The following is a 27,800-nucleotide window of genomic DNA, read 5'->3' as shown; positions in this document are numbered from 1 at the left end:
GAGAGGTAAGAGGCGTGGGTTCCATCCCTGAGTTGGGAATATCACCTGGAGGAGGGCATGGCTACCCATTCTAGTATTCTTGCCTGGAGAATCCTATAGACAGGAGTCTGGCAGACTACAGTCCACGGGGTAGCAAAAACTCGGACATGACTGAAGCGTCTTAGCACACACACAGGCATACAGTGAGAGAAAGAGAGACAAAGAAAGAAAAGAGAGAGAGTTTAATTTTATGGAACTGGTTAATACTATTAGGATGCTGGCAAGTCACAGGATCTTCAGGGTGAGTTTGCAAGTTGGAGATGACCCAGGACAGCCAATGGTTTAGTTTCAATCTGAGTCCAAAGCCCTGAGGATCAGTCGAAACAATGTTTCAGGCTGACTCTAAAGGGAGGAAAACAGCCAATGTCTCATTGACTATCAGGGAAAAAGAACTCTCTCTTAATATGGTGAAGGTCAGCCTTTATGTCCTATTCAGGCCTTCAACTGATTGGATGAGGGCTACTCATATTAGGGAGGATAATCTGCTTAATTCAGTCTACAGATTTAAACATTAGTCTCATCTAAAAGCTTTGTCACAAAAAAACCCCCATAATGTTTGACCAAATATCTGAACACCCTATAGCACAGAGGACTGTATCCAATATAATAAGTTTTCATTCATAGGAAGAATAAATCTATTTTAAACTTACTCTAAAGACAAATATTTATATCATGAGAAATTTATCTATATTTATCTTTATGTATGTTTAACTTTTCCTGATAATAAAACCACCATAAGCATAAACTAGAAAGGAGAAGAAACCTCCAATGCTGTTATTTCAAGCAACATATTTATTTTCAGGTCCTAGGAGTATTGATCCTCACAAACGGCAAATCATCTAACAAACAGACTTTCAGTTTTTAAAAGTCATATGCTTTACTATATTCAACTTCAGTAATAGAAGAGAACGTCCACCATTTATTGTGCCAAAATTTGTGCTAGGCTTTCCTGCAATATTATCTCAGATGATCTTCACTATTCCTCTAACCATTATCATGATCAGAAATGAGTCTGCCAGAATTTGAGCTCAGAATTACGAAATCAAAAATATCTTGGCTCTCTATGCTACATCTAGCTCCTTTCTTCACTGTAACAAATTATCATTTCATTTTTCACTGATTATGAATTGCATAAGTTATAAAACATGGTTAACTTTACAGCATTGCTTAATCAATTCTACTTATTTGGATACACGATGCAATCACTATGATAGTTACCTAAGACAAACTTGTAATTAGTCTCAGCAGGTGATTAAATCTGGAGTTATTTTATCACTGATTCTCATTGATAATCTTTGTATCATCTAATAATCCAATAACAATAGAATTTTCACTATTCACTGTGAAAATAAAATTTTGCTTCTTAACAAACTGCTTTAATATGGATTAGGCTAAAATGAAAGTACCAAGTTGAGATAGGCCACGCAGGAAAGCATGACTATTTGCAAAATGTACATTCTCAATTTTAACAGGGATTTAAACTTTTAATAACATTAGTACTTTACCTAAAATTGACTTGGTGCCTAGGGTGAAACTACCCTGGTAACTGAGAGAAGTGAATTGGACAAAAGGTCTAGGGCTATGTATTTTATAGTTTAATGAAAGAATTGCATATTTCTGGATAGCACTGAGAAAGGTAAAAATTATTAAGTAAAACTTTTGTTATTCATTCACTGCCACATACACCAACACAGATATCAAAGGAAGATAACTGTCCTCATTTTTACAGATAAAAAATAGGTCAGAGATTTAATGCCTTGACCAAAATAACAGAGAATGAAGAAAAGCCTTAAAGTTTCTAATGCTTGTCAAATGGAAAAGAGACAGTAAATTATCTGTGAGAATAACACTGAACATCTAAAATTGCCAAGCACCATCCTACCTGTAGGAAATAAAGAAATTAAGGAGACAAATTCCTTAACTTCACAAAGTTTGTATTTCGGTGAGGAAGGTGGGAAATAAAGAAGAAAATACGTAAAAATCTATTACACTTCAGAAAGTGATGTATACTATGAAATGAAGTAGCAAAACAGATTGTAGTGTAATGAGAAAAGTGCTTGTACTTTAATTAGGCCACAAATGAAAGTTGAATGTTATTCAAATGATGTGAAGGAACAAGGTTATCCAAAGACCTAGAGCCAGTCTTTTAGGCCAAGGCTCTGAATTGGAAATGAGCCTGCAATGTTCTAGGAACCGAAGAAAACCGGTGAGACCAAACCAGAATGAGTAAAAAGAGAGACACATATGAAGTGAAAGGAAGAGGCAGTAGTCTGATCACACCTGGTCTTGCTGGACTTTGGATGATGTGAGAAGAGAGATGACATGTTATGATTTCAGTAGTTGAAGCATTGCTCTGTACAGTGTGAAGAAGAGACAAGTGACAGTTACCAGTATAGTTGGTAAATTTAATGGTAATGAGAAGTGATCAGATTTTCAAGACAGAAGCAATAAGGCCCATGGATGAAAAGGATGTAAGGAGAGAGGGAAGAAAGGAATCAAGGTTCCTAGCATGATCAACTCAGTGGATGATATTACCATAATATAGAACAATATTTTCACTCTTTTTTTTTTTTTTCGGTTGAGCTACCAGTTCTATTTTAGAAATTTTATCATACATAGTTCATAAGTTTTTACATACTTTTATACATGTATACTTAGTTAATTGTAATTTGTTAACATGCAGAGTTTAAGAACCAAAGTCCTCATTTGTTTAAACTTGTTCAGGAATATGGGAAACACTGTCTTCACTGCAGTTGTAGATGGTAGGAAGCCACAGACATAAGGCAATAATGAACCAAAAAATGGACTGGCTGAGCCTACTAATTTATAGACAGAGTCCTGTAGTGACTCTATCTATGGTGAATGTAGTGACACAACATTCTATTTTTGTTTTGTAGACAGGACCAACCACTCAGACCAACAGAATGACTCCTTTTCCAAAACTCTGGTTAGCAGCATGTATGTGGAATATCACATGCCATAACTGTCTTCTCTAGTATTTCTGCTAGGTCATCCAAAGTCACCAAGCTAAAGCTTAAAACAACAAGAAACAACATTCCTTAAGTGAAATATCAGGTGGCAGTGGCCACTCTTTACTCCTCAGCTTCCAGACATGGGTAGTGAAGCTGCAGAAGAGACTATACTCTGTGTTATCTGCACATACAAGGTACATACCATGTCCCACTGGACTGGACTCTTATCTTGTGTAGTATTTTCTTCCAGTTGGTATTTAAAAGAAATTTTTAGAAGACCATCCCACCAGTTCATCATTCCACATTTTTCTGAATTCAGTCCAGTTCAGTCACTCAGTCGTGTCCAACTCTTTGTGACTCCATGGACTGCAGCACGCCAGGCCTCCCTGTCCATCACCAATTCCCAGAGCTTACTCAAACTCATGTCCATTGAGTCGGTGATGCCATCCAACCATCTCATCCTCTGTCATCACCTTCTCCTCCCGCCTTCAATCCTTTCCAGCATCAGGGTCTTTTCAAATGAGTCAGTTCTTCGCATCAGGTGGCCAAAGTATTGAAGTTTCAGCATTAGTCGTTCCAATGAACATTCAGGAATAATCTCCTTTAGGATTGACTGATTTGATCTCCCTGCAGTCTAAAGGACTCTCAAGAGTCTTCTCCAACACCACAGTTCAAAACCATCAATTCTTCGGGGATCAGCTGTCTTTATACTCCAATTCTCACATCCATACACGACTACTCAAAAAACCACAGCTTTGAATAGATAGACCTTTGTTGGTAAAGTAATGTCTCTGCTTTTTAATATGCTGTCTAGGTTGGCCACAGCTTTTCTTCCAAGGAGCGTCTTTTTAATTTCATGGCTGCAGTCACAATCTGTAGTGATTTTGGAGCCCCCCAAAATAGTCTGTCACTGTTTCCATTGTTTCCCCATCTATTTGCCATTAAGTGATGGGAGCAGATGCCATGATCTTAGCCTTCTGAAGCCAACTTTTTCACTCTCTTCTTTCATTTTCATCAAGAGACTCTTTAGTAGTTCTTCACTTTCTGACATAAGGGCGGTGTCATCTGCATAGCTGAGGTTACTGATATTTCTCCTGGCAATTTTGATTCCGGCTTGTGCTTCATCCAGTCCGGCATTTCGCATCATGTACTCTGCATGTAAGTTAAATAAACAGGGTGATAATATACAGCCTTGACATATTCCTTTCCCTATTTGGAACCAGTCTGTTGTTCTATGTCCAGTTCTAACTGTTGCTTCTTGAACTGCATACAGATTTCTCAGGAGGCAGGTTAGGTGGTCTGGTATTCCCATCTCTTTCAGAATTGTCCACAGTTTGTTGTGATCCACACAGTCAAAGGCTTTGTTGTAGTCAATAAAGCAGAAGTAGATGCTTCTCTGGAACTCTCTTGCTTTTTTTGATGATCTAACGGATGCTGGCAATTTGATCTCTGGCTCCTCTACTTTTTCTAAATCCAGCTTGAACATCTGGAAGTTCATGGTTCATGTACGATTGAAGCCTGGCTTGAAGGATTTTGAGCATTACTTTACTAGCGTGTGAGATGAGTGCAATTGTGTAGCAGTTTGAACATTCTTTTGCATTGCCTTTCTTTGGGATTCAAATGAAAAGTGACCTTTTCCAGTCCTGTGGCCACTGCTGAGTTTTCCAAATTTGCTGGCATATTGAGTACAGCACTTTCACAGCATTATCTTTCAGGATTTGAAATAGTTCAACTGGAATTCCATCACCTCCACTAGCTCTCTTCATAGTGATGCTTCCTGAGGCCCACTTGACTTCACATTCCAGGATGTCTGGTTCTAGGTGAGTGATCACACCATCATGGTTATCTGGGTCATGAAGATCTTTTCTGTATAGTTCTTCTATGTATTCTTGCCACCTCTTCTTAATATCTTCTGTTTCTGTGAGGTCCATACCATTTCTGTCCTTTACTGTGCCCATCTTTGCATGAAATGTTCCTTTGGTATCTCTAATTTTCTTGAAGGGATCTCTAGTCTTTCCCCTTCTGTTGTTTTCCATTATTTCTTTGCAGTGACCACTGAGAAAGGCTTTCTTATCTCTCCTTGGTATTCTTTGGAACTCTGCATTCAAAGAGGTCTATCTTTCCTTTTCTCCTTTGCTTTTTCTGAATGATGAGGCATAAATGACAACTGAAGCCATCTCCAAGTGCTTGAACCAACTTACTAAATTTCAGCCAAATATATCCATGTTGATTCAGTCTTACTGCATTATTTTGATTTGGTTTTCCTATGCTTTCTTGATTTCCTTTATTGTCCTAGTTCTAACATCTTTAGAATTCATTCCTCTATGTGTTTCTCAATCTCCTTCATATTGACACTGTCAATGTCTGATAACTCTTTCATTATTAGTCTAGGTCCTATTAGAAAAGGCTTTCCATTTCTGCTCTAAGCTATATTGGATCCAGCTCTCTAAGGGCTTGGTAATAATAGGAATGAATAGAAATATTTCTCTTTTGCAAAGAAAGTTCAGCCTGTCTGTATTTTCCTAAACACCCCTTTTCATTTCTCATAGCTCAGCTCCTTTTTCACCATTGTTGTACTTTTAATGAGAGATCTGGCAATTATGAGAACTTGTTTTTGTAATCTTGAAACACATTCAAACCTTGGGACTGACAGGTCACATCTACTTTGTACCTACAAGCAATAAAGAATTTTTTAAAAACTGCTGTAGAGACTTTATGATTTTTGTCTTGTGCCTTAAGCTGGGCAGTAATTTTCCTTAAACTTTACCATTTGCTTTGTATATATTTTTTATTTTTGATAGAAACAGATTCAATGCCACATTTCTCTTTAATGGCCATTGTCATACTTTCCAGGTGCCACAGACACTTTATTTTCTAGCAGCTTGCCCTCTATTCACTTCACTTTTCATCCAACTGCAGGGAAAATGTAAGTAATCACAATGCCACTGCAAGCCATGCACTACCAACAACTCAATTAATCTATTATGAAAGATACACACGAACTCATCAAATATATGATCAAATCACTCCCAAATTCTTATTTTCAGGATCTGTTTTCCCAGATCAATTGCTGGTACCAGTGACTATGTCAATCCAGGTCCCTGCTGAAAATTAGATGCCCAATCAAAAGAGATGGAGTAGAACTTCATGAAGAGACTAAATACAGTTATGTGGATTCTTTACCAACTGAGCTATCAGGGAAGCCCTTTACTTTCAGAACTTTATGAAGAGACTAAATATAATTACTAACGGGGTTAGACCATATAAGAATGATATTGAAGCATCCTGGAGCTAGCAGTGGTGGGGAGTAGCTGCCATCACTAAATCTGAAGAGAAAATCTAAGGAAGGAGGTATTATCCAAACCTTGTAAGAAAGCTTTAACTGCAGATGAGAACAAGCCGTCAGGAACTGTGGCACTTGGCAAAGGGTCTCTTCTGAGGTCAGAACCAGGACATCAATCTCTCTTGCTTCTCTTTTACCTTCCAATCTCTTGCTAGTGTCTCCTACCAGCTAAAGCCTAAACAAAAAGCAAATTCAGGGAACCCCAGGTGATATATTCCACAGAATCAGAAAAAGGTAGAGAAGCATGGGGAAAGGGTCTAAAATGTCATACAGTTTAACTGTAGCATCGTCATCTTTCCTTACGGTGCTTACAGTTGTCCACCTGGCAATATCTATCAACCAAAAGAATGTGGCATCTACAAATTTTATGTTCAGATATGCTGAACCAATCCTACCACTCCTCATTTGTTCTCAAACTCTTAAAGTTTAGGTGCTGCTGCCTAGACACTGCTTAGCTGATCTGGAGTTTCACATGCAATCTTTATAAGCTGTTTTGCAGAATGATAAGCAAAGTTTAAAACCATTTGAAAGGAACACTGTTCTTTTTTTCTTGAAAAGCAAATAGGCCAGTTGAACACTAAAACTGCATCCATTCACTGAAATGCCAGGGCTGTGACATAAACTACAGCATAGGTAGCAAATTGGAAATGAACTGTCAGAGATAACACTCTGCACAGTCTCTTATTACATCAGACTCTTTATTCGCTATTGGGGATATAAAGGTATCATAATGGGAAAAAGGAGAATTTAGAGGATAAAAAACCTTTCCAAATACATTCTTAAATCTATTATAGATCTGGATAACTTGGTAGGAAATTTTTAATATTACTCTCAGAAGACAACCCTTATAAAGAGCCAGTAATCCAGTAATGTAAATATCAACCAATCCATAATTATTCATCATCTACTGCATGCCTAGCACTGTTCTAATCTATCATTTAATATACAGAGCTATTACATACCTCACTTAATGAGAGCATTTAATTGACGTTGAAAATAGTGAGGAAAGACACTGACTTCTGAATCAGTCAAAATTCTATTTGCAAATAATAGGTCCTACACTGACTAGTTTAATCATAAACAGACTTTATTAAGATGTTGGGTAGCTTACTTATTTTTGTAAGGTCAAGGTTCAGGCTATGAATTATACAGTCAAGGAAATTTCTTAACTACACCATGGAAATGTTGTAGCAAAGATCATCTCCAGCCAGTCAGGGTGGAGGTACAGCAGATGACATGGGGCACTGAGTATGCAGATAGCTTTGACGTTATGTCCAGACCTGAATGTCCTTGCCACCATTCTCACTGCAGTAATATATTAATTGAAACTCCTGCTTCTTTACATTGTTTCCCAAGAAGACAAGATAAATAGGAAATGCAGAAATAACTGTAAAGTCAAGCCACTCAAAAATCAAAATTTCAGAATTCATCTTAAGGGAGAGGAGTATTTAGATGTGTATAGAGATTTTGGAGGTGTAAGAAGCTTAGAAGCTACACTTCCTTTCTCCTCTATGAATAACAAACAGTTTACGGTCAAAGTGTAAATTGCTGCCTTGCAGCCTTTGGGAACAGATTAAAAGTTTCACAAGTCATCTAGCTCAATGGTTGGATTTAGCAGTGAAAAACAAAGTTAACATAAGCAGTGGTTGCTAATAAACTGGTATTTGGGAAGCCATATCGGAGAAGGCAATGGCAACCCACTTCAGTACGCCTGCCTGGAAAATCCCATGGGCATAGGAGTCTGGTGGGCTGTAGTCCATGCGGTCACGAAGAGTCGGACACGACTGAGCGACTTCACTTTCACTTTTCACTTTCATGCATGGAGAAGGAAATGGCAGCCCACTCCAGTGTTCTTGCCTGGAGAATCCCAGGGATGGGGGAGCCTGGTGGGCTGCCATTTATGGGGTCACACAGTCGGACACGACTGAAGCGACTTAGCATCAGCATAGAAGATCAGGAGTGATGTTCAACTGGAGTTGTTATTAAAATGAAGATTCTGATTTGGAGATCTGGGGTGAGACCTGAGATGTGCATTTCTAACCAGTTCCAAGGTAATGGCTATGCTGCCGGTCGAATAGTATGTTTTTTAAAGAATATATTACTAAGAGGGAATAACAGATACTCTAGCAGAAGAACACTCAATGGTTAAGTAAGTGTGGAAAATTCTGCCTTAAATGCCATCAAACAATTTTCTTCCTTATAAATTTCTCAGAGCCTTTTAATAGCTAAAACACAGAAAGACAACCCGGGGCATGGTGGGAAGGGAGGGTGAAGGGAGGTATGGAGTGTTCCATCCATAATTTTGTCTTTTCAAATTTATTGTACTCAACCACTTTCTAGATATGCTTGGAAAACTGATGTTTGGCTTCATAACATTATAGATTAATAATTTGAATTTTCACCATTGTGCCATTTATTGGATTGGGTTTATGTTATTGGTAATTAGCAAAAGGGATTTTTTTAAAAATATCACTCTTTAGTAAGCAAATCCAATGTGTAACTCTATTATTTTTTTAGATGAGTATTATATCTCACGAGGGGAAAAAGTACAACCATAATTCATGACTACAGCATCTAGTGAGAGAAATCCAAAGAAAGATATAAAATGCCTAAAAGTATTACACATAATTAATATGGATAATCAGCAAGATCCATCTATAGAGGAGTTTGAAATACACTTTCCTAATTGTCTGCTTCATCCGCCTCCCATGATAACAAAGTTATCTTCTTTCAAGTTGTTTTAAGTTCACTTTTTTCCTCTCACTATTCATTTGTTCATGAATGCTTTTGAATACTTTTTATGCTCTGGTATTCTGCTAGGTATAGGGAAAAGAGAATGTATTAAGCAATGATGACAAAGAAAAGGATCTTTGAAGAAAGTTCAAAGAAAAATTTTCAAATCTAAACAGAAAGAGAAAAAATGTGTATAAAACTATTGAGAGCATCTAAAATAGGTTTACAATGTCAAATTGTTCCACCAGTATATAATTGGAGTCCCAGAAGATAGGAGCGATATAGGTTAGAAAAATATTTGGAACATCGATGGCTCAACATAAATTCCAGCATAAGACTGTTATATTAAATTGGGAGTATTTAAAGCAGGGGAAATGTTCTAATTGGCAGCGTTTGGGTGGCCACACAAAACGTTTTGGGGATTTCAAAAAAGGAAAATTAGTTTACCATTAGGGACCAAGGGTTTTGTGAAGCTAAACAGAGTCCATCAGGTGCTTTTTAAGGTCAATCTATCATAATGGTCCTTCTGTAAAGAGGTAAGCTGTCTGCCTGGCAGCTTCTCAGTATGAATTAACGGAAAGTAGACAGAGGAGGGGAGAAAGCAATGGCACCCCACTCCAGTGCTCTTGCCTGGAAAATCCCATGGACAGAGGAGCCTGGCAGGTTGCTAAGAGTCAGATATGACTGAGCGACTTCAGTTTCACTTTTCACTTTCATGCACTGGAGAAGGAAATGGCAACCCACTCCAGTGATCTTGCCTGGAGAATCCCAGGGATGGGGGAGCCTGGTGGGCTGCCGTCTCTGGGGTCGCACAGAGTCGGACATGACTGAAGTGACTTAGCAGCAGCAGCAGATAGAGGAGGGGATGATTTAAAAAAAAAAAAAAAAAACCCTCTAAAAATCAAAAGTCTTGGGCTCTGTCTTGGTTTTTATATTATCCAGGTTTTCCAGAGCAATAGAACCAGTAAGATGTATACATTACATTTATCATAAGAATTGTCTCATGATTAAGGAGGCTAATAAGTTCCAAGACTTGCAGGATAAGCTGGCAAGGTGGACCCAGGAAAGCCAAGGGTATAGTTCTAGTCTAAAGGTCAGAGAGCTCAAGACCAGTGAAGAGACAGTGTTTCAGTGTGAGTATGAAGGCAGGAAAATGTCACTGTCCAATTTGAAAGCAGTGGGCAGCAAGAATTCTCCCTTACTAGGAGGAGAGCCAGCTTTTGTGTTCTAGTCAGCCTTCAGTAGATTGGACATGACCCACCCACTTAAGGAAGGACAATCTTCTTTATAGGATCTACAGATTTAAATGATAATCTCAACTAAAAAACTCTCACAGATATATGCAGGGTAATGTTTGACCAACTATCTGGGTTCCTCAGGGCAAACATGTGGTTAACATAAAATTAACCATCATAGTTTCCATATCCACTAGTGCAACTCTGGCCAAACATTGTATATACCTTGGCCTAAATTTTCTAGACTGTATAACAAAAAGATGGAATACATTGTCATAATGTTTGTTTTTTTCTTTCCTTCAAATTACATTTCTATGATGTCAAAAGGCTGAGATCTCAGGTAATTTAAAGGGAGCTAAAGAAAAATCACTGACAAAATTATTTTGCCATGTTTCCCCCAGCCCTAATGTTGAAACGTTATACAAATATAGCCTATCCAGTTATGTACAGTACTTTCATATATTCCTTCTCTTCTTCACACTTCAAAAGAGTGAGAGTTTCATGACATAGATTATAAACTCTAGGTAGGAAGAAATGGCGGAGGCCATTGGTTAGAAACTGCTCCAAAGTAAAAAATATTTAGTGCAGAATACATTTCAATTTGTAACATCCTAAGCAAGTCTAGGCAGGTTAACGATTTTATTAACTGTTTAAGGCACTGAGTCCTCTCTCAGTGGACCCTCTCTGATCTGTTAAATAATAATGCCCGATTCTTTGAGACCCTCTGGACGGGAGCCCGCCAGGCTCCTCTGTCCATGGGCTTCTCCAGGAAAAAATAATGGAGTGTGTTGCCATGCCCTCCTCCAGGGGATTTTCCTGACCCAGAGATTGAACCCATGTCTCTCATATCTCGTGCATTGGCAAGAGCATGCTTTGCTACCAGTGACACCTAGGAAGCCCTAAATAATAATAATAATAATAATCTTCCTTCCTTTGTTAGTTTTACTTTTATCTTTTCATTTTGTTGATCTTCTCATCTTCTCTGTGTTAACCTACAGGAGTTTTATTGTTCTTTATTCTGTTTCATTCATTTGTAAACAATATTGCTTGTCAAAATATAATTGTAAATGTTTCAACTCATATTTAAAACTTTGAATATAGAAATGTAGCTTCACATATTTTTCTCTAGTAGTACTTATTTTTTAATAAATGTTAATGTCTATAATTTTATTTATTTTTTTTACATTTCAGTGGGTTTTGTCATACATTGATATGAGTCAGCCATAGATTTACACATATTTTTAAAAGATATTATTTCTTATTAATGGTAGCAAAGTCTTAAAAAATTTTTAATGTAATAGGGTGATAGTGTTGATTATGGCTGCTTTCCAGTCCAAATGGTGACCCAAAGTGGAAAACAGGGATATTTACTCACAAAATGTACTAGGAGGCAATATTCATTAGAATATTTATTCTGGTCCACATTAGATTTTATAAAGTCTCCAGAAAAAAAAAAAAATGTATGCAGTCAACAGGCCCAAGTTAGCAGAATTGGTGGATATAATAAATTTTATTAAAAAAAAAATGAAAATACCACTAATTGAAATAAAAAAGAAGAGTCTGCACCTTTGAAAAGCAAGCCCATGGGCACATTTCCTCATTTCAGCATGGTCAGTTTTGACCACTTTAATTTTGGCCTCAGAGGATCATCGCTTGCGTTTCTATGCTCGGTTATTTATGAGATGATTAGGTTCAGCTTGGAGCATGTAAAGCAATAAATGCCTCCCAAAGCTCAAATCAAAATTTGCCTGCTGCAGGTTAGCTGCTTTTGAGCTCAGAGCTTTCAATATGAAATTCTTAATTTCTCTTATATATTTTAATAACTTTCTCAGCTCAACTGCTTATATGTTTTGCAATTTAAAATACCTCACAGAGAAATAAATGAGAGTGACTATATAAGGATATGACACTGATCTGAAAAGCTACACTTTGGATTTTTGCTTTCAATCTACCACCTGAGAACATTTCCTACATCAAAATCAATGGTATTCAGATCAGTTAATTCTCCTAATACACTGAAGGCACTTAGTATCATCATTTCCTATCCTCACTGTCCATCCTTTCTGGTGAAGGTGAATGTGAGATTGAATAATTGTGAGATGTTATTAAAACTGGAATTCATTTACTCTTTTACTTAATGAATATTTATTGAGCACCTTCTATAAGCCAGGCTCTCAAAGAAACAGATTAATATATGTTATTTCATGATATTTCTAGGATAGTACTTTTCAAAATGTGTACATGGGTCACCTATGAATCTTGTTAAATGCAGATACTGAATCCATAGGTCTGGGTGTGGATTGCTATTCTGTTTTACTTACTGAGTCTCAAATGACGACAATGCAAGATTCTAGAGAAGAGAGACAAAACAATAAAAATACAAATTATGTATAAACTGTAGTGTTTTAAGAGAAAAATTTTATGGAGAATAATAAATCGGGAAATTACAACAGAGTTTCAGAGAGAAGAGACAGAATTTTAAATACAGTACTCAGGAATGGCTTAGAAAGCAAGGTGACATTTGAGTAAAACCTGAAGGAAATATGGGAGCAATGCAAGTAGCTATTCAAGGAAAGCGAGATATAGGTGGAGAAAATCTCAAGTTACTTGACTTGGGGAATGGCAAGGAAGTCTGTGTCACTCATAATGATTGAACATGAAGAAAAACAGTAGACGAGGTCGGAGTGTTAAATGGAGACAGATTCTGTAGGTGTTTAAAACTGGATTTTATTTTGAATGAAATGGAAACATTTAATTATGATTTATAATTTAAGGGAATCACCTGGGCTGCTCAGTCAAGAGTAAACCAAAGGAGTCAATGTAAAAGCAATGAGGACAATTAGGTAGCCACTCTATAGTAATAAAAGGAAAATAATACAAGCTTCAACAGGATGGTTCAGTGCAGGGAAGAGAAATGCTCACTAGTCACATTCTTGATATATTTTGATAACAGAGAGGACAATTTTTATGGACTGGATATGGCAATTAAGAAAGAGAAGTGAAAAATAATTCCAAGTATTAATTGGAAGAATGGAAATGTTACAGAAATGATAAGGCTGATTGTGAAGCAGGTTTGAAGGGGAGATGTGTTACGTTTGAGAGGACTGTTAGTAAATTAAGGTCATGAGTAATCATTCAGATATATTTATCTAGAGTTGAGTCTAGATAGATGATATATACATCTACAGATATTAAATACAGGTGACTTTAAAAAATATGGGGATTTCCCTGGAAGTCCAATAGTTAAAACCTCACCTTCCACTCTAGGGGATGTGGGTTCAATCCCTGGCCAGGGCCTAAGTAAGAGCCCACATGCCTCTTGGCCAAACAATCAAAACACAAAACAGAAACAATATTGTAACAAATTCAACAAAGACTTTTAAAAACGCTTCACATAAAAAATTTTGTTTTAAATGAGATTATGTAACATAACAGTAGAGGTAGCATGGGTTGAAAAGAAAAGGATTCATAAAAATAAGTGCCGGGAAACTTTCATTTGTAAAAACCCAAGATATGAAGACAGGGCTTCCCTGGTGGCTCAGACAGTAAAGAATCTGCTTACAGTGTGGGAGACCTGGGTTGGATCCCTAGATGGGGAAGATCCTCTGCAGAAGGGAATGGCCACCCACTCCAGTATTACTGGGGCTTCCCTGGTGGCCCAGATGGCAAAGAACCTGCTTGCAATGCAGGAGATCCCGTTTTGATCCCTGGGTCAAGAAGATAACCTGGAAAAGGGAATGGCAACTCCTCCAATATTCTTGCCTGGAGAATTCAATGGCCAGAGGACCCTGGTGAGTACAGACCATGGGGTCACAAAGAATCAGACACAACTGAATGACTAACACACACACAAACCAAGATATGAAGACAAATCAAACGAGAATCAGAAGGGTCCGTTAGACGTAGAAGAAAAACCAAAACAAAACAAAACATGAAAGTATTATATCTGGGAGGGTCAAAGAAAGACATCTGAAGGAGGAAGGATGGCCTAACTGAGCCATTTTTCTGGTGACGGTCTAAGTACAGCCTAGGTTGAGAAATCACAATTGTAATTAACAATAGGGAGGACATTGGGTTTCTGGACAACTGTCAACGTAAGTGAATCATAGCCTGATTAAGATGGACATAACATGGAGTGGAAGGAAGGAATTTTGAATATATATCACCTATCAATCTATAGTACAGATTACAGACAAATTTTAGGACAAGTGTTAAAAAGGAAAGCAAAAAGGGTAAGGTAAGGTTTGCATGGAGGTTGATTTGTTTTGCCTCAGATGGAAATTATAATAGTTTCTTTATGCTATTGAGAAAGATCAAAGAGAAAAGATAAATTTGATGATGCAGGAAAGCGAGAGGAAACACAGGATCCAAGTTCTTTACTAGGAATGAGGGGATGGGACTATGGCATGAGTGAAGGGATTGACTTTGCCAACGGCACTGACCATTCAGTATCAAAGCAGGACAGTATGCATGTAGAAGGAGGAGGAAGTCAATGACTAGAAAAATATAGTATGGTGTCCAGCCAGTAGTGTGGACTGTTCCATTTTAATATTACTTTGACATGATCTGAAACTCTACATGCAGAATTCTCTGGAAATATAACCTTGAGTTTCCTAAAGTTCTAAGGGCCTACTTCACAGCTCTAGGAATAAACTCAGATGTTAAAATACTGCTAGCCACATTTGACAGGAGCCTTGAAAAGTTAGAGTTTTCAACTATGTGATAATAAGAGTGGAGAGAGAAGGAAGATGCCTTAACCTGACCTACTCGAGAGCACTGAGGTCGATTTACCATTTCAATCATTCCAAAGCCAGTGGAACAAGAATGCTAGAAAGATAGAAAACTAGCAGCATTTCCTCTCCTCCTGGGAACTTCTAAAGACAAATTTACTGATGCTAATTCAAAAATGTAAGGCAAAGAGAAGATAAAGTCAGACAAGACGACCATCTTTCCTGTCCTTTAGAAGGACTTGCCTGTGTAAAAAAGTCAATCAATCCATCAATAAGTCCAAACACATGGGCGGAGGAAACTAAAGACGTTTCTACTTCTCTGTGATATTTTTAACCTACACAAATCTACCTACTGGTAAACATGGCTCAACATCTCACAATCTATCAACTAAATTATCACTTCTTCCATCTAAAGGCTTATGCTTTCTTTTCTATATGACTGTGTCTTTACCTCATGTCAGCCAAATCATGTAACAAAAAGGATTTGTATTTGATATCCCAGATTTCTAAAGGAAGAAAAATTAAATTTAAATTAAAATATATAAATTAAATTTATATTTTTATAATCCTGACGAGCTATTTCTGAACAGTCTGTCTTACGGTTATGCAGATTCAAACTTCCCTAAAGCAATATCTTTTAGAAGTTATATTACAGTATAGTGGAGACTAGTTTTTCCTGATTAAAAATATTATTACCACGATCATATGACCCAGCAATCCTACTACTGGGCATCTACCCTGAGAAAGCCATTCTAAAAGATACATGTACCCTCAATGTTCATTGCAGCACTATTTACAATAGTCAGGACATGGAAGCAACCTAGATGTCCATCCACAGATGAATGGATAAAGAAGAGTGGTACATATATACATTGGAATATTACTCAGTCATAAAAGGAGCTCATTTGTGTCTGTTCTAGTGAGGTGGATGAACCTGGAGCCTGTTATACAGAGTGAGCTAAGTTAGAAAGAGAAAAATATCATATACATACATAGAAAATCCAGAAAAATAGTACAGATGAACTTATCTGTAGGGCCGCAATAAAGACGCAGATATAGAGAGCAGACTTGTGGACACAGCGGGGGAAGGAGAAGGTGGGATGAATTGAGAGAGTAGCATTGAAACGTACATGTTGCCATATGTAAAACAGATAGCCAGCGGGAATTTGCTTTATGATACAGGGAGCTCAACCCAGTGCTCTGTGACAACCTAGAGGGGTGGGAGGCTGGTCCAACAGCCACATGAATCCCTGTGACTGATTCATGTTGATGTATGGCAGAAACCAATGCAACACAGAAAGCAATTATCCAATTAAAAATAAATTATTAAAAAATTAAAATATTATTATCATCAACTTTTCAGGAAACTATAGAGCTACCACAGTGAAAGCAAGAGGCAAAAAGAAGTACTAGCCCTGAGTTTTGCATTTTCCCAATAGAGCTGCACCTGTCAGGCAAGGGTCAGATTACACAATGCAATTGCGGGAATTTTGCCACTGCTGAGGACACTTGAACAAAAGCCTACTGTTTTTTATAAACCCAGAGACACAGTGGGTAGAAAGGAAAAAGAGGAAGTGAAAAAGTATAGAATGGAGAAAACTGACTCAGCGGAAGTCCCAAATTAGGAGCCATTCCAATGGAGGCAACTGGACTAGGAACAAAGCTATGTGCATGACCAACTCAAGGTTTGCAGGACCTGAGCTTTTTATTGCAACTCCCTCCAAAAATATTGCAATGCACCAGCTGTGCACCAACTCTGGTGCAGGAAGGGTTGCTTCCATGAGGCCCTCCAGGCAAAGTTTTGCCTATGATGAGGTCAGAAAAATCACAGATAGGATTTAAGCCTGTCTCTTCAAATCTGTCTTGATTCTTCAGCATCCAACTGAGAACCATAAGGCATCCCATCACAGACTCAAGTGAGCCAGAAACTGTGGGGATATAAGCCTAATCAGTGAACATGTCAGAGGCATCAGCAGACCTGGATCATGGTTAAAATCATCCTAAGCAGGAATATCGGTCCTCCCAGGGGCAGAGAACAGCCTAATAATGGATTATTCAACTTTGTTGGCTTCACTGATTCAGGTGCCCCTAGAGGAATGGCAATCACACCTTAAGATGGGAGACAGTGTAGGAGAGGAGAAAGTTGCTACCACAGCAACGCAGATCCCACACCCCCTCTTCAGCAGTTTCACTTGCTCCCAGCTTTGACAGGAACAGATTGCCATTTTTAATCGTAACAGTACCTTGAAAATTACAGTAATACAGTGTAACAGCTGGCATACAGAAGCTGACACACACATTCACAGAAAGTTCACAACGTGAAGGTCATCAGGGACTTACTGTAGCTATCCTAAACTCCCAGTCTTTGAGAAGGGGCCAAAAGTGATGGAAGGCTCTTTTAGTTTCCTCCATAGAGACTGAGGGTGTCCAGCTGAAGGAAGGGGAAAGATAGTCTGATTAAGCAAGTTACAAATGAGGGGATTTCAGGATTGTTTGCCTGATATATGTAGTTCAGGCTTGGGTTATCTTGTCTCTACATTTCAGCCACCTAAGCTTGTCTCTTTTTTGTTCATTTAAACACTACTCAATCACCTTTGTGGCTCTGCATTGATCTGAAGCATGGAGGATCCATTGCCTACCTCATGATAGGACCCATTGTTGAATAATCTGAGATGTAAACCTTGGGGTCATTATCAAAGGCAATGCTCTGAGAACCCAAAAAGTAAACAAATGTGGTCTTGTAAGGTCTGGACAGTGTGGCAAGAGTAAATGGAATTATGCACATGACCAGGCCAAAGCCAGAGAAACTGTTGATTGCAGTAACAATCCAGTGTCTTCTGGATAGAATGAGAAACTCAATACAATCTATTAAGCTAAGAATGTGCTAGACTTGTCTCCATGGATCTAACCATGAAGAGTATTTTTAGCATCAGCCAGGGACTAGGAGGTTGAACATCGGAGAAGGCCATGGCACCCCACTCCAGTACTCTTGCCTGGAAAATCCCATGGACAGAGGAGCCTGGTAGGCTGCAGTCCATGGGGTCGCGAAGAATCGGACATGACCGAGAGACTTCACTTTCACTTTTCACTTTCATGCACTGGAGAAGGAACTGGAAACCCACTCCAGTGTTCTTGCCTGGAGAATCCCAGGGACAGTGGAGCCTGGTGGGCTGCCGTCTATGGGGTCGCACAGGGTCGGACACGACTGAAGTGACTTAGCAGCAGCAGGAGGTTGAACAGCTTTTCCAACCTTATTGACACTTCCTAACTTCAGTGGCAATCCATGTGTGTAGGCCCTGTCTAGGACTGTATCTGCATTTTCTCTGGTGGATCTAGCAACGAATTGGAATTGGTGAGTTGAGCACATACTTGATCTGGAGCTTAAATTCAGTGTATGCATTTAGCTAAAAAAGTGTTCTATTCATTGGTTATGTCTTCCTTTTTCAGTGTAGACACTTTTCTGGTAAGTATCCACATGGGTAATTATTATTATCCACATGGGTAATCTAATAAATTTATTGGGAACAAAGCCAGTTTTTATCCAAATGTCTCAGCTCCACTGGTGGCTCAGCTGGTAAAGAATCCGCCTGCAGTGTGGGAGACCTGGGTTTAACCCCTGGGTTGAGAAAACCCCTGAAGAAGGGAACAGCTACCAACTTCAGTATTCTGGCCTGGAGAATTCCATGTACTCTATAGTCCATTGGGTTGCAAAGAGTAGGACACGACTGAGCGACTTTCACTTTTCATTCAGCCCCACAGGGTGACTAAGCTTGTATGTCACTTTGAGGCATGTCAGTAGCTCAACCAAACAGCCAGACTATTAACTGCAGCTCACAGATCAGCGAAAATAGAGTACAGTTCATTTGCTGGCCTGGTCTGGACAGTCATCTATACCAAATCTCTACCTAGTGTCCTAAGCATCCTTACTAGGAATCTACCTTTACATCTTTTACTGTAAGGGACAGGTCTTTCTCAGATTGAATCATTTTGGGAAGACAATGATATCAGATGCTGGCAGTCAGGTAGTTTTATGGTCTTCCACATGACATTGTACAGGAGACAGGGATCAAAACCATCCCCAAGAAATAGCAATGCAAAAAAGCAAAATGGCTGTCTGAGGAGGACTTACAAATAGCTGTGAAAAGAAGGGAAGCAAAAGCAAAGGAGAAAAGGAAAGATATTCTCATTTGAATGCAGAGTTCCAAAGAATAGCAAAGAGAGATTAAAAAAAACCTTCATCAGCGATCAATGCAAAAAAATAGAGGAAAACAATAGAATGGGAAAGACTAGAGATCTCTTCAAGAAAATTAGAGATACCAAAGGAACATTTAATGCAAAGATGGGCTCAATAAAGGCCAGAAACGGTATGGAACTGACAGAAGCAGAAGATATTAAGAAGAGGTGGCAAGAATACACAGAAGAATTGTACAAAAAAGATCTTCACGACCCAGATTATCATGATGGTGTGATCACTCACCTAGAGAAAGACATGCTGGAATGTGAACTCCAGCGGGCCTTAGGAAGCATCACTATGAACAAAGCTAATGGAGGTGATAGAATTCCAGTTGGGCTATTTCAAATCCTAAAAGATGATGCTGTGATAGTGCTGCACTCAATATGCCAGCAAATTTGGAAAACTCAGCAGTGGCCACAGGACTGGAAAAGGTCAGTTTTCATTCCAGTCCCAAAGAAAGGCAATCCCAAAGAATGTTCAAACTACCACACAATTGCACTCATCTCACATGCTAGTAAAGTAATGCTCAAAGTTCTCCAAGCCAGGCTTTAGCAATATGTGAACCGTGAACTTCCAGATGTTCAAGCTGGTTTTAGAAAAGGCAGAGGAACCAGAGATCAAATTGCCAATATCTGCTGGATCATCAAAAAAGCAAAAGAGTTCAGGAAAAAAAGCTATTTCTGCTTTATTGACTATGCCAAATCATTTGACTGTGTGGATCACAATAAACCGTGGAAAATTCTGAAAGAGATGGGAACACCAGACCACCTGACCTGCCTCTTGAGAAACCTGTATGCAGGTCAGGAAGCAACAGTTAGAACTGGACATGGAATAACAGACTAGTTCCAAATAGGAAAAGGAGTACGTCAAGGCTGTATATTGTCACCCTGCTTATTTAACTTATATGCAGAGTACATCATGAGATACGCTAGGCTGATTGAAGCAAGAGCTGGAATCAAGATTGTCGGGAGAAATATCAATAACCTCAGATATGCAGATGACACCACCCTTATGGCAGAAAGTGAAGAAGGACTAAAGAGCCTCTTGATGAAAGTGAAAGAGGAGAGTGAAAAAGCTGGTGTAAAGCTCAACATTCAGAAAACTAAGATCATGGCATCCAGTCCCATCACTTCATGGGAAATAGATGGAGAAACAGTGGAAACAGTGGCTGACTTTATTTTGAGGGGCTCCAAAATCTCTGCAGCCATGAAATTAAAAGACTTTCCTTGGAAGGAAAGTTATGACCAACCTATATAGCATATTAAAAAGCTGAGACATTACTTTGTCAACAAAGGTTCGTCTAGTCAAGGCTATGGTTTTTCGCATAGTCATGTGTGGTTGTGAGAGCTGGACTATAAACAAAGCTGAGCGCCAAAGAATTGATGCTTTTGAAGTGTGGTGTTGGAGAAGACTCTTGAGAGTCCCTTGGACTGCAAGGAGATCCAACCAGTCCATCCTAAAGGAGATCAGTCCTGTGGGTTCATTGGAAGGACTGATGTTGAAGTTGAAACTCAATACTTTGGCCACCTGATGCGAAGAACTGACTCATTTTAAAAGATCCTGATGCTGGGAAAGACTGAAGGCAGGAGGAGAAGGGGACGACAGAGGATGAGATGGTTGGATGGCATCACCGACAAATGGATATGAGTTTGGGAAGGCTCCGGGAGTTGGTGATGGACAGGGAGGCCTGGCATGCTGCAGTTCACGGGGTAGCCAGGAGTTGGCCACAACTGAGCAACTGAACTGAACTGAACATACCTTATTAAGATGTCCATAAGTACACCAATTCCATCAAGGACAGAGGGAAAGGGGGGCAGAACTGCATACAGACAATACATTTTTAGCACTAGTCAGTCAGTCAGTCCAGTCACTCCTTCATGTCCGACTTTGTGACCCCATGGACTACAGCATGCCAGGCCTCCCTGTCCACTGCCAACTCCCGGAGTTCACTCAGACTCATGTCCACTGAGTCAGTGATGCCATCCGACAGTAGTGGGAGCCGTAACAGTGGATGTTTGCAGGGTCCCTACAACTCATCCATAGCTGGTAACAGCAAGGCCCCTGGTGGTGGTGGCCTTGACCCAAAACCAGAGAGTGTTACCTGTTTCCTCCTCATCTGGTGCTAAGGATTGAAGGAATCACAGTCACCTGTGCAGTGGTATCTAAGATGCCTAAGAAATGCAATTCTCCTTCATTTCTCTACTGAACTCTGACCCTGGCATAGGGCTTCTGATCCCCCCTAGTAACAGAGGGACCTTGGTCTGGTCTTTCTTTTTTATATTTTCATTCATTTATTCATTCACTCATTCATTTTTCAGTTTTATTGAGATAGAATTTGCAAATAAAAAGTGTATATAGATAATATGAAAAACCTGATGTCTTCTTATATGTATAAACTGCAAAATGATTACTATAATCAAGATAATTAACATAGCTATCACCTCACATAGTTAGCATACTCATTCTTTCTCTTTTTAAAAATTTGTTTGGGTTGTGAGGACACTTAAGATCCACACATTTAGCTAATTTCAAGTATACAATGGAGTATTATAAGTTACAGTCACCATATTATACATTCAATTTATTCACCTTGTATAGCTGAAAGTTTGTAGTCTTTGACCAATATCTCCCTATTTCCTGTTGCATCCTGTCCCTGGCAATCACTGTTCTTTCTTTTAGTATGAATTTGTCTATTTTGGATTACACATTTAAGTGATAACATGCAGTACTTGTTTTTCTGTGTCTGGTTATTTCACTATCATAATGATAACAAATGGTGAGGATGTAGAGAAATTAGATTCCTTATATACTACTGGTGGGAATTTAAATGGTGCCAGCCCAGTATGAGAAACAGTATGGAGATTCCTCAAAAAGCTAAAAGTAGAACTATGATATGATCCAATAATACCACTTCTAGATATATCTCTTACAAAATGAAGTCAGGATACTGAATAGATATCTGTACTCCCACATTCATGCATGAGATCTAAGACAGAGAAACAACTTGAAATGTCCACTGACACATGAAAAGTTGAAAAAAATGTGGAATATACATATCCAATGGAATACTGTGCAGTATTAAAACAGGAAGTTCTGTCATTTGTGGCAATATGGATGATCTTGAAGGATACTATGCTAAGTGAAATAGATCTTATTTTTTTAAAGCTGAAAGATCTAGGTAAACTTTAGCAGGATTCTTGGATTCATCTTCATATTCAAGTGGAGGAGTGGACAGAATGGCACTTGTTTCTATATACGTGTATATATGTTTGTATGCTTATGAATGGTATGAGAGGAATAAGGAGAAAAATGAAGGAAGGTGTGAGAAACACAGGAGAACAAATTTAAACAGACTATAAGACCATAAGTGAAGGAGTGAAGTCTGGCTTTCTTACACTAAGTGAGTCATATACAAAATAACAGGCTTAGTAATTTGTAATTTGCAAAGATATCCCTCCTTTGAACAGAGACTATCATAAGAATGTTGTCAAACTGTGATGCCAGTATCACTGCTGTGAGTTATATATACGGTCATATTTTAAGTTTAATAGAAAGAAAAAGAAAGTAAAAGTCATTCAGTCGTGCCCGACTCTTTGCGATCCCATGGGTTATACAGTCCATGGAATTCTCCAGGCCAGAATACTGGAGTGGCTAGCCTTTCCCTTCTCCAGGGGATCTTTCCAACGCAGAGATCGAACCCAGATCTCCCACATTGTAAGCGGATCCTTTACCAGCTGAGTCACAAAGGAAGTCCTTGTTTATTAAGTTTAATAAACACTTGATAAATAAAGGTATGAATGAATGAATGAAAAATGGCACTGCATTTTTGGAGGCTTGGTGCTCTGTGATGACCTATGGGTCGGGTGGGGTGTGGGAGGGAAGTCCAAGAAGGAAAGTGGATATACATATATGTGCATATATATGCTCTTAGCTGACACATGTAGTTTTACGTAGAAACTAACAAAGCGGTGTAAAGCATTTATACTCCAATTGGAAAAAAATAAAAACAGTAAACAACAAGCCCCTACTGCATAGTACAAGGAACTGTGTTCTTGTATATCCTGCAATAAACCATAATGGAAAGAAAAATAAAAAAGAATATATATATGTGTGTGTGTGTGAGATATCACTTTGTGCAGTAGTAATTAGCACATTATAAATCTATACTTCAATAAAATATAAAAAAAGGAAAAAACCCCAGATGATGACTCTCAGTAAGGATAGTGATTCTGACTAATAGAAAGGCCCAGCTGTATGAAGCAGGATAATTTATGAAAGTTTCAATGTGTGACAAAGGCTATAATCAATTTGCAAGTTGTGACAGCAATGCCAGAGGAAAAGTCTCATAGTAAACAAGGAAGCGACCTAGCACCTTTTAGACACCTCTTCTCATGTCTATGCATTTCTCAAATGGTAACTGGTATTTCCATGATGCCTCCAAAAATGCAGTGCCATTTTTCATTCATTCATCCCTTTATTTATCAAGAGCTCAAAGTTCTCTGCTCCAGTAATTTCTTCTCCTTACAGCCCCCTCTACTGATTCACTTCATCCTGGAGGCACAACCATAATGTTCAGTCATTTCCTGTGATGTCTACCATATCAATAATGATAATTCATTGAATATGCAAATGAACGCAATTTGTTTTTCCTAAGAATGTAAAACATTTTTTTTTTCCTGAGAATGTAAAAGTTTTCATTTTTTTTTTAATCCTTAGATGAGATGTGATCAACTGTTTGTCATCCAGGCTTCTCAATTTGAGGTTACCACAGCATGCCTCAGTATCAAAAGGGAACCTGACTTTTTGCAAAGTCTGCCCTTTTCTTCACTCTAGCTTTTTGAAGAAAGTGCATTCCTAATCTATTATTATTTTTTCCCTAGATTAGTCTGGGTGTTGAGTTATGAAGAATGATATATTAGGGGTACATGACACTACAGATGTATTTAATGCTAATTAAAACTGAGGCTTTTCCTGACGCTAGAGAAAGTAGCAAATTTCATTATTTGGAAATCTTCACTTTGCCGATTAATCCCTTATTTTCTTTTGTAATTATTTAAGACATTGACCCTTTATCCCAAATTTGACACGGTTCTAAACTCTGCATGCAGGGGCATGGCTTTGAAAAGAAAATAAAAACATTAAGGGTGATAATGCTGGCCCTTCATTGCCTTTTTGATGCTGGAATGACAGTATATGTCAATAAATATTTGCAGCAGTGGATTTAAAAACCAGTTTAAAATGCTGTCTTAAATTCTTGAAGGCAGTGTTTCTCAAACATTAGACCTGGAACAATCTGGAGCAGAATTCCTTATGATGCAGAACTTCCAAACTAGAATTTCTGATGAGTCAGAGAATGGGTGGAGAAGGCAATGGCAATGCACTCCAGTACTCTTGCCTGGAGAATGCCATGGACGGAGGAGCCTGGTAGGCTACAGTCCATGGGGTTGCAAAGAGTCGGACATGACTGAGCGACTTCACTTTCCCTTTTCCATTTCATGCACTGGAGGAGGCAGCAGCAACCCACTCCAGTGTTCTTGCCTGGAGAATCCCAGGGATGGCGGAGCCTGGTGGGCTTCCGTCTATGGGGTCGCACAGAATCGGACACGACTGAAGCGACTTAGCAGCAGCAGCAGGGAATGGGAGTCTACATTTTTTATTGCTGTCCTCTAGAAGATTCTTTGTACTGCAAACTGAGAGATACTGTGCAGGTTATCCTCTGTTGGGAGAGTCACCCAAACCAAACACCTGAAAGCTGAGGATAAGGCTGACAGATATGAAGCTGTTCTGCTGGGAATGGATGTGGAGGCCAGAGTAACTTCTGCTCCCTCCCTCAGCCCATAGCACCCTCACCCTAGGATCATTCCTAGATCTTAGTGTACAAACCATTACCCATCTCCCTTATTCATTCTACAGTTATTGTGCTATTAATACTATCAACATCAAAGCCCACATGAGGTTAGTGTTTAGTGATACTGAATTCAAATTGAAATCCGTTGTCATTGCTCCCAAGAAACGTGGAGCTGCAGCTCAGAATAGATCGAGTTGAATGTTATGAGGGTTGTCATCTTGCAAGGGGAGTAAAAATAAATGAAAAAGAGTTTAGCGTCAAATGCAAGGGAGTGATCGTAATGAATATCTATGGGAATTTAAGCTGGGGATAGGGTGTAACACGGGTGAACACTATCACAAGGAGAACAGCCTTCTTCAATCTAAAAAGGACAAAAAGCCAGTGAATGTAACAAAACAGAAGCAGACCCACAGACACAGAGAATAAACTAGTGGTTACCAGTGTGGAGAAGGAAGTAGAGAAGGGCGATACAGGAGTAGGGAATTAACAGGTACAAACTATTAGGTGTAAAACAAGCTACAAGGATATATTACACAACAGAGAATATAGCCAGTATTTCATAATAACCATAAATGAAGTGCAACTGTTATAAATTGTGAATCACTATGTTGTACACCTGTAACATATATATTATTAATGTATACAACATATACATTATTCATCAACTATACTTCAATAAATAAATAAAAGCAATAATTTCAAAAGAGAGAAAGAGAACAGCTTTTTCCTTTGTCTAAAGTTTGGGAGCACCAGTGTTCCTGAAATACTTCTATTGTTCATTTTGTCGGAGAAAAGTAATGGCATCTTTTTCTTTAAAAGGTGAAATGGCAAATCTTAGTGTCTCCATAATACTATCCATGAGACTCTATCGCTAAAGTCACAGCATTATCATGGCTAACTATCTGTGTACCTTCCCCTCTGCCCTTGTATCATGATGAGGTCATGAAAGGTAGAACCACTGTCCTGATCCTTAGGTACAGAGCCTGCTATACAGTAAGGGCTCAATAATTTTTTAAAAATGATTATATTTATTTGGAACAACATGACTATCTTGTAAACTTTATAATATTGTCACTACACACTTTCAAACTGCAACTGATACTTAATAATGTGATTATTTTCTATAAACTTATAAACTAGATGAATAGAATAGATTCAATAAACATTTCTTACTGGGAAATGCTAATGTTTTAATTTCTATTTTCTAGGATCTGTCAACATAGTTATATTTTGGTTCATTTTATAGGCTATTTTTTAAAAAATGTTATCAAAGGAAAGGAATCACTAAAATTTCCATAAGTCACAAAGAGCACATTTACTATAGCCAGTCTCTGTAACATACAAGAATTGAGGGTTTTTTAAGAGACTGTGGTACAGAGTGAAATAAGTCAGAAAGAGAAACAACAAATATTGTATATTAATACATATATGTGGAATCTAGAAAAATGGTTTAGATGATCTCATTTGCAAAATGGAAATAGACACACAGATGTAGAGAACAAACATAAGGACAAGGGGTGGAAAAAATTGGAACTTTAGGATTAACATACATACACTACTGATACTACGTATAAAATAGGTAACTAGTGAGAGCCTACTGTAGAGTTCAGGGAAGCCTTCTCAGAGCTCTGTAGTGACCTAAGTTAGAAGGAAATCCAAAAGTGAAGGAATAAGTGTATACATGTAGCTGATTCACTTTGCTATAAAATAGAAAGAACAGAACACTGTAAAGCAACTGTACTCCAATAAAAATTAATTCAAAAATAAAAGAATCCAAGGTTTTGGAGTATGGAGAGTATGCTGGAATATGAGATCTCAGTATCTCTTACTCCACTTGACTTCCTGACTGCTGCCCTTTCCCCTCCACCACCAGCCCCGGGTAAACAATATCAGTCAAGATGCTCACCCAGGGAAATTAGCTGTATCCTAACAATCCCAGAAGTGGCAAAAAAACACAACAAACTCTATTATTAACTTATAGTAATCTTATTTAGAAAACACTTATTGAGCACCTACTTTGTATCAAGTTCTAGGCTGATCTTCTGGGGTAGAAAAATGAGTAAGACCTGTTTCTGCCTTCAAGGAACCATCCTATTGGTTTGAGTAAACTAATATATAAGTAAACAAAATAGAGCATGGTGTGATCAGAGTAAAATAAAAAGCAAAAGTATTCCTAAAGAAAGAAGGAATGATAATTTGAACTTGGAATGGGAGAAGACTTTCAAGACAGTTCAATGGAAGAACTTCTATCTGATCTTCGATTTGAAGGAAAAATAGTTTTCCAAGAAAACAGATAAGGAAAAGGCATTTCAAGGTAAGGAACCACATTTGAGGGCATATTCAATAAACCACCTGCAGTAAGATGCTGACTGTAAGAGACCAGAGAGAGGAAGGAATCTACGATGATTCTCAGAATTCACATTTTCATCTCTTTAGTGTTGTATAACAAGATATGATATACAGAAAGTAGAACAGAGTCCAGAAGATGAACATTTTGTGTTTAAAGAAATGACAGCTAAAAAAAAAAAATGGGTTCTATCAGTCCCAGACATGGCAAAAGAAAAAAAGCTATCAGGTTAGGTAATTTACAGAGTTTACATTAAGGAGACTGTTTTAAAAGGTGTGTGAGGATGAGGGTAAACCACAAGGGCAAGTACAGCAGGGTG

This window comes from Cervus canadensis, chromosome 29 (genome assembly GCF_019320065.1).
Source record: "Cervus canadensis isolate Bull #8, Minnesota chromosome 29, ASM1932006v1, whole genome shotgun sequence".
Lineage (NCBI taxonomy): Eukaryota > Metazoa > Chordata > Mammalia > Artiodactyla > Cervidae > Cervus > Cervus canadensis.
This window is presented reverse-complemented; position numbering follows the sequence as displayed.